Here is an 8,593-nt window from a genome sequence, read left to right as displayed (position 1 = left end):
CTTATATAGCCTTCTCCTGGCTCAGAGAATGTAACAACCTTATTGACTCACTGGCCAATCAAGAAGTATCTACTGAAAAACAAGCCTCCCCCACCCCAGGCTTCAGGTGCACATTAGCCTAGGGGCAGGGAAGATCTTTAAAATTTACATTCTTATTACACCAAGGGAGTGGCCAGTTGGGTTGGGGAATAAGGTCTGTACAGCAGCAGCCAAGGGTTCAGAAGCAATGGCACAGGGTGAATAAAAGGGGATGGGAGTATGCTTATCATTCAGCAGTGGATCCACATTACTGATGATTAGGGAGAGGTTTATTAAGGGAGGCATATTATTAGAGATTCAGACTTTCTATGCCCTCTGGAATGCATGCTCCATAATTTAAAAATTTCTTTCATCTTAAATTTCTTCCTTTCTCACTCCTTCCGTCTTCTGACCCTGAAACCTGACTCTCTTCTAATGACATTACCCCTTTGTCATTCTTCCCACTACCAGCTTTCTCTGGCAATCAAAACTACCAAAAGTTTACCAAGAGGAGTAAATGACAGACTCATGACAATGCAATTGCCACTTGTATGAAAGCACTGGCCACCATCATCAGTGTATATGCTCCTGTCATGATGAACCCTGATAAGGTCAAAGAAAAATTTCATGAAGACCTGGAGACTTTCATCATAGATGTGCTTAAAAAAAAAGACAAGCTTATAATTCTGGGTGACTTTAATGCAAGACTATGTACATATTACCAGACATGGCAGGGAGTCCTTGAAAGAAATGGAGATGGAAACAGTAACGGTCACTTACTACTGAACACTCATGACCTCACCACCAGCTGTCTTCTGTTTACCCAAATGCAATAAAACTTCATGGATGCACCCTTGCAGCAAACATTTAATAGACTCCATCATTATAAGTAGAAGAAACAGACAGATGTGAGAGTGAAGAAGGCAATGTGTGGCACAGAGTGCTGGACTAATCATAGCCTTATCCTCATCAAGCTAAAGATTTACATTCAACAAAAGCAGCAGCCCCAAGGCAAGATGAGTCTTATCTGAGAGGGGACAGTTACTTCCTAACTTGGGAAGGAAAGCTGAACCATCACATGGTTGGAACAGAAAGAATGGGCAGCACTCATACTCAAAACTTTGTTGTTGTCTTTCATTCCTTTACTTTCTCTCCCTTGTTATTTCCAGTCATTCATCAAATCCTGTTGATTCTACATTTGGAATACCTCTTTTCTCTGTCCCCACAATTCCACTGTCACTTCCTAGTTCAGGCCTTCATATCTGGACTGTTGTCCATCATCTCTTAACTAGTCTTCCCACTCTTAATCTCTACCCCTCTACCCTCAGTGAATTGGTGTCAGTTAGATGGTACATTGGATAGAGTGATGGGTCTGGAGTCAGGAAAACCCGAGTTCAAATTTAGCTTCAGATTATTAGCTGTGTGACCCTGGGCAAGTCACAAATTCTGTTTGCCTCAATTTCCTCAAATGTAAAATGAGGGTAATAACAGCACCTACCTTGCAGGGTTATCTTAAGGATCAAGTGAGATAATATTTGCAAAGGGCTTAGCACAGTGCCTGGCAAATAGTAGACTCTATATAAATGCTTACTCTCTCCCTCCTTCCAGTATAGCCTACAAATTACTGACAAATACAACACCCTGATGATATAACACCTTCAAGACTTGATCTGAACCCACTGTTCCATTGCTGAGAAACCTTCAATGACTTTTCTCATCCCACTTAATAAAGTCAAAGAACTGGGCCTAATCCAGTCTCTCCACAATTTGTCTCCTACTCACCTTTGCAGCTTTATCTCTCACTATTCCCCTTCACATACTCTTGTTCCTAGCCAAATTGGGCTGCCCACAATCTTTTTTTTTAATTGCAAAGTAAAACATTTATTTATAACTGTTTATACACAAAGGTTAAAAAAAACCCAAGTTAATCTCTATCTTGATGTGTATGTGTCTGTGTTTTAATAATAGTTTAGCATTCGGCATTTATATATCCTCCCAAAAGTCTCTTAAAGCTTGGTAGTTTCATGTATTCATTCTCTAATGAACTTCCCTTAAGTTTAATATAAGTAGCATTTAATTTCTGAGTAAATTAAAAGAAATATGACATAGCAAGCTGTGTAAAAGATGGCACCACTGCTGAAAAAGGCTCATGGTTTTCTAATCAAGGATTCTGACTTAAAAGTAAACAGAGTATAATACAGCAGTAGAGAAATGTCCAAGTAGAGTTATGGGATTAGGTGACAGTTCAGAGAGCAACTCAATTGAACCAGCAATGCATTCTCCATCAAGCATGAAGTAAAGGAAACATGCTTTTCTTAACTGATGCATGAACTCATCAATGCCAGAAAATAATTCATAAAGGGTCTGAGCAAGAATATTCACAAACAAATGTGTGGGGCTTTCTTCTTGACCAACAGAATGAATTTTTGGCCCAGAGAACCAGTTTCTCATCATAAACTCTTTAGCAAGCTCCAGCATATTTTTATAGCATTGAAAACAACGCTCATTCCCCAACCAATAAGAGGGTGCCAAATATCATAGGCATCTCAGAAAAGAGTGAAGGAAGAAGGAATCTTTCTAGCATAGACCTCCAAGGATCGTTCTGTAGGAATGATTCTTTTATGTAATCAGGTTAACTGTGGATTAATTTTCTCTACCATATAATCTCTTAAGAGTCTTGGCACTTCCCCATGAATATCACCAAGAATCCCAGTTTCACTGGGTAAAATCTGGTACATGAGCATTGGACTAGGATCTGCTAAAAACGAGCTCAGCATGATTTGCTTTAAATTGTGAAACATCCTTCACAAAGAAGCCAATAAAGTGGAATGACAGACGCTACAGGAAACCGGATTTTTCCTGAACTTGGAAAAAAGCCTATCTGCAACAACTTTCAATGGTGCATCAAGTTCCTTGATTTCTCCAGTTTCTTTATCTCTATAGGAACTCTCATTAGGACATTATCTTCCTCCAGTCATTTCAACACAACCCCTTCAATGTACTTCCTATTAGGTTCTGCTGTAGCTGCCTTTTGGAGACTCATGATGAAACTTTCATGATAAAATGTCCGGCCACTGTGCACCTGACTGTTTGCTGAACCTGGGTACAGAACTTCAATTTCCACAATGCAGTCTTGGTTTTGGATTACATAGTCATTTACAATATGGGTATCAAGGCGTTCCACTGTACTTTCAAGACCCAGATCCTTAAGAGCACGAACCCCTCCCGGCTGTAGAGGTTCTCCAAGTATCCGGTCAGGCTTTTTAAAATCTCTCAACCACTGTCACCCTTTTTCCATATCTGTCAGTGGTGGTGGAGCTCCGCGGCCCTTGGGATCAGCAGCATCTCCTCGGGACCCTGCCCCGGGCTCCAGGTGAGGGGTGTGTGCTGGGGAAGGTGGCGCTGCCCCGGAACATGACCAAGCGCGTTCTGCCAGGGCAGACCGCAGACATCCGCAGCAGCCTCAGCTCACCATTTTGGCCGCACACCTGGAGGGGCGGGGTGAGGGGTGGGGCGCCAAAGAATCCCCTCAGGCTCAGGACCCGCCCACGCTGGACCATTCGGTCCGGGCTAAGCCGGTCTGGCCCAGTCGGGAGGGGAGGGGCTACGAGCCACCTGCTTCTTCCCTAGAGCCACGGACTCAATGGGACCAGTCTACGGCAGCATCGGGCTTGTGGCTTGTGGTCTTTTCCATCCGCGCGAGCTCCTTCGGTCGAGCCTCGGGAACTCTGCCCGTAATCTTTCAAAGTCCTGTACAATCCTATCTTCTATGCCTGCGATGCTGCTCCCCATTCTACCTCTCAGCGTCTTTGCCTATTAAATCTAGTCAGCTTCCAAGACTTAGTTCAGACGCCTCTTCTTTGGCGAAGCCTCTCACTTAATAAAGTCCAGTGGTTCCCAATCACCTCCAGGATCAAATATAAAATTAGGCATTTAAGGCCCTGGCCGTTTCCTACCTTTCCAGTCTTCTTACTCTGTTCTTTCCTCTGTGAACCAACAAGGTCTCCTTGCTGTTCCTTACACATAGCACTCCACCTCCTGATTCTGCTTTTGTCCTGGCTGGCCCTCAAACCTGGAAACCTCCCTCCCATTTCACTTCTGCCCCTTGGTTTCTCTGGCTTCTTTCAAGACAGCTCAAATCCCTGAAATTCTTCATATCTGTCCCAGTCCATCCCCCAACTCTGAACTCTGTCGAGTTAAGCTGTCCTTTAAAGCCTGTAATAATAATATAGTAACCATATATGCATATATTCTACACAAGGCAATATAATTAGTTCTAAATAAAAGTTTATCGTTTATAAAAAAGGGTAGGTTAAAGGGGTGGCAAAAAACAAACAAACAAACAAACAGTAATGGAAAGGGAGTTTGGAGACCTTGGAAATTACCTTAATCTCTCCACCTCAATTTCACCCTTTTTTATTTTTTATTCTTACTTTTTGGAGGGGGGAGGGCAGGGCATTTGGGGTTAAGTGACTTGCCTAAAGTCACTAAAGTGTTAAGTATCTGAGGCCGGAAATGAACTCAGGTCCTCCTGACTTCAGGGCTGGTGTTCTCTATTCGCTGTGCCACCTAGCCGCACCAGTTTCACCCTTTTTAAAATAGTGGGTGAGGTGAACTAGAATCAGGGGTTCTTAACCTGGGGACTACAGAGTTTTAAAAATATTTTTATAACTATATTTTAATATATTTGATCTCCTTTATAATCCTGTGTATTTTATTTTATGCATTTTAAAATGTTATTCAGAGAACGGATTCATAGATTTCACCAGACTTTCAAAGAAGTCCAGGACACAGAAAAGGATAAGAATCCCTGGACTAGGTAATCTGCCTGTACAGTCTCTTCTAATTCTAAAATTCTGTGATTCTAAGGAAAATCTAAAAACAAATGAGGTGAGTTGTTGAATTTTTTAGAGAAATTATTATCTGGAACTCCAACATTAGAGTCACACACATGGAACAAATGCTGAAATTCTGATCTGGTCTCAAAGGGGAGGAATGACAGAATCCAGACTGTGCCTGTGGCTCTGGATGTAACACTGCTGCCCTCTAGCCTTGGCCAGCGCTCACAGTGCTGTTCTTCATTGCTAGAAATTTGGGGACTCAAAAGCAAAATTGAATTTTGCTTAACCCCTTTGCCAATCAGAAGTGGAGGACACTGAATTTAGATATACTGAATTTAGAGAGCAAAGACAGAGGGGACTTGAGACATCAGCAGTGATGACTGATGTGAGCTTCCGTAGAAAAAAAAAACCCTTAATTTTCTATGAAACATTTCTTAACATGCATGCATGCTCAGGCTCCCAACAAATGTCAGTCGTGCATTTTCAGGGAGGCCATTGAGATCATCAAAGTATTTTTCATTAGCTACAATTTCATGGTTACTGTGTGAAAGGCGCTTTAGTTGTTTGGAATTTTTTTGATCTGGATATGTAATTTGTTTGGTACAGACTTGCAACTCTTTTGTAACTTAGACAGTTGGGTAAGGCGCAGTATATATCAGAGGCCAGACTTGAATTATCTTTCTGACTTCAATGTCAGCCCCTCTGCATGCTGTGCTTTGCTCCCACTCAGCATATACTTAAAGGAGACAGTTTATGCTTTCTGAAGCTTTGTTGAATAAGTGAACAACCTGTCTTTATCCATACTGACTAAGCCCCTGCAGAGTATTTATACCCAGTAGGGTGCTAGGGATAGATGTATCTATCAAAATTGTTTAAAATTGAAAAATGTTTGCTTTGGATGCTGGGAACAAAAAAAAAGACTAACCTTAACTCTTTTTACTAAGTATGTGTAAAAGGCAGTTGGAAACTCCCTCTAAACTGAGATGTCTATTAATTAATTAATTAACCCACTAAATACTTAGAAAAGCTCAGGACACCACCATGTTCTCAGGGATAAATAAACAGTTTTGTCTAGGCAGGAGAACCCTCCCAAGAAGATAAACTCTTTGCTGGCTATATGATGTGTATTGTATATACCTTGTATGTACTTATACATGTGCCTCCTAATAGACACAGGGAAAAGAACCATTTTTGTGATCTGTATAAACCTGGCCAAGACCAGTGCCTGACACATTGTAACTGCTTGATAAATGCGTACTGATTGATTGGTTTGGTTAGTTAATAGGCTAGTGAGCCCTTCATAGGTTAAAGCCTTAGCTTCCCAGGATCAGATGTAACAGATGGTACAAAATCCCCATGATGAGCTCTAGCTCTAGTGGTTAAGCACCCTTTCCTTCTAATCCTGGGTCCCAACATGCCTGAGTGATCTCTCAAATTTTTTGATTGAGCACAAAGTCAAAAAGAGTTGGAATATCCCTACACCCCCTTGAATCTCTCTTTTCAGCTCTATATCATAGAGTTTACTGGGTCTCTGATTTCCTGTATCTGAGTGATTTTATGAAACTCACTTAAAATTGGCCCTAAAATGCTGTAAAAGAGGAGAATTTGTAGCAGGATATTTGGGAACACAGCAGTCCAAGGTCAGGTAAAGGTGCCTATATGATGGTTTTTATTAGTTACCTAAGTGAGCCTTTCTAATTTCCTAAGCAGTACTTAGCAGTGGGACTTGGTTCATGCCTGTTAGGTTTACAGACAACAGATGGGAACAGCTTCTACTGCTGAGGCTTACTGATGTCATAGTAAACCTGCTTGCTATAAATATACAAAGCTGCATAAAATTAAAAGGTGCTCGGAGAGCCTTAGTCTGCCCTCTGTCTAAGGTAATAGAGTAGCAATCCAATACAATTCAAGAAACATTTCTCAGGAATATAATCTGGCCCAATGTTAAGTGTTTGGGGACTCAAAGACAAAAAATTAAAGAGTCTCTATCCTCAAGGAACTTATATTCTTCTGGGAGTGGAGAGAAATACAACACATAGATAAGCATATAAAAAGTAATTTTAGGAGATAGAGGACACTTTAGAACTAGAGAAGATCAAGAAAGCATTCAGGGGGCAGCTAGGTAGCAAAGTGAATAGAGCATCAGCCCTGGAGCCAAGAGGACCTGAATTCAAATCCAGCCTTAGACACTTAACATGTACTAGCCATGTGACCTTGGGCAAGTCACTTAACCCCAATTGCCCTACCTTCCCCCCTGCAAAAAAAAAAAGTATTCAGGTGGGAGGTGGAACCTGGGTTGAATAAAATTAAATAAAGCTTGGGATTTTTTAAAAGACAGAGAGGAGAAAGGAGTCCATTTTAGGCATGGGGGTCAGGGTACAAATGTACAGAGAAAGGAGATGTGTCAAACTTGGGGATCACTATGAGTCCTTCCACCTCAAAGAAGTTTATGGAGGATTTCTGCCTTGGGTTGTGTATGAGCTTGACCTCTAACCTGGATTTAGAAAATTAGGCTGAATAAATCCAATAACCAGAGAAACTGGTTACATTTCCTCTTAATCATTTTGAGTACTCCTGAGGGGTTGGGGTGTCTTTCTCTAATGCTATCTGTCTGAGCCCTTATCCCAGAATGTTCTTGCCACTGTTAGCCACCAGTAATTAATATCCCAGTTTCACTTAACTAATTAACAGCTTTTACAAAGGAATATTTACTACAGATATAGCAAGAACAGCAGTGTAAACATTTCCCCCCAAACCTGGGGGCACACTTTCACTTATACTACCTTAGTCTTTAGGGTGAGTGACCTTTCAAAGGTCATAGACTTCTTCAAAATCTTTCATCCAAAATAGAAAAGGATAAGTGAGAAGAGGTAAAGAACAGAGACCAAACATCAGTCTTTGATTGAGAGCAATGCCTCTTACTGGAATGTGACCTAGCAGGTAGGAAAGAGCTTGACCAGGCCCTGACTGACGAGTGCATTTTGAATGAATTCCAGTTCCAGCCGTGTGTATCAGTCAATATCATAGCTCTTTATCATATAGTTAGTAGACCAGAACCAGTCATAGAATCATGTGTCAGAAGCCACTTCCATTCCATGTCATCGTGCCTTTTTAGAAGCAGGCTTTCCAGGATTGCTTTAGATCCTCCCCTTGTTATAGTAAAAAATGGAGACCTTCTATTGAGTAAGTTCAGTTGTGTTTGATTCTTTGTGACCTCATTTTGGGGTTTCCTTTGCAAAGTTACAGGAGGGGTTTACCATTTCCTTCTCCAGTTCATTTTACAGATGAGGAAACTGAGCAAATGGGTTAAGTGACTTGCCCATGGTCACACAGTTAGTACATGTCTAAGGCCAGATTTGAACTCAGGAAAATGAGTTTTCCTAGTCCAAGACCAGTGCTCTATCCACTGTACCTCCTAGTTGTCCTGGAGACCTGCTACCATGTTTCCCCGATAATAAGACCTATCCCGAAAATAAGCCCTCCCCCTACTGTGTAAGATTCCTCTAAAATAAGCCCTCCCCCCAAAATAAGCCCTATTGAGATTGCTACTGTAGTGAAGGTGATCCCCTGCGCTACTGTAATGCGAATGTAAATTTTAAAGATCTTCCCTACCCCTAGGCTAAAGTGCACCAGAAGCCTGGGGAGGGAGGCTTGTTTTTCAGTAGATACTTTTTGATTGGCCAGTGGGTCAATAAGGTTGTTACATTCTCTGAGCCAGGAGAAGGCTATATAAG

At 41.5% G+C, this 8,593-nt stretch overlaps 1 pseudogene; it reads right to left on the bottom strand.

The window, feature by feature from the left end:
- Positions 1-1,967: 1,967 nt before the first annotated feature.
- Positions 1,968-3,578, bottom strand: LOC138158684 (squalene monooxygenase pseudogene; annotated as a pseudogene).
- Between the last annotated feature and the right edge of the window lie 5,015 nt (positions 3,579-8,593).

The sequence above is a fragment of the Petaurus breviceps genome, unplaced genomic scaffold, assembly GCF_028583685.1.
Source record: "Petaurus breviceps papuanus isolate PSGF00001 unplaced genomic scaffold, PetGlider_PUasm1.0 115, whole genome shotgun sequence".
NCBI classification, from domain to species: Eukaryota; Metazoa; Chordata; class Mammalia; order Diprotodontia; family Petauridae; genus Petaurus; species Petaurus breviceps.
Note: the sequence above shows the minus strand (reverse complement) of the source record. Positions and strands in the feature narration are given on the sequence as shown.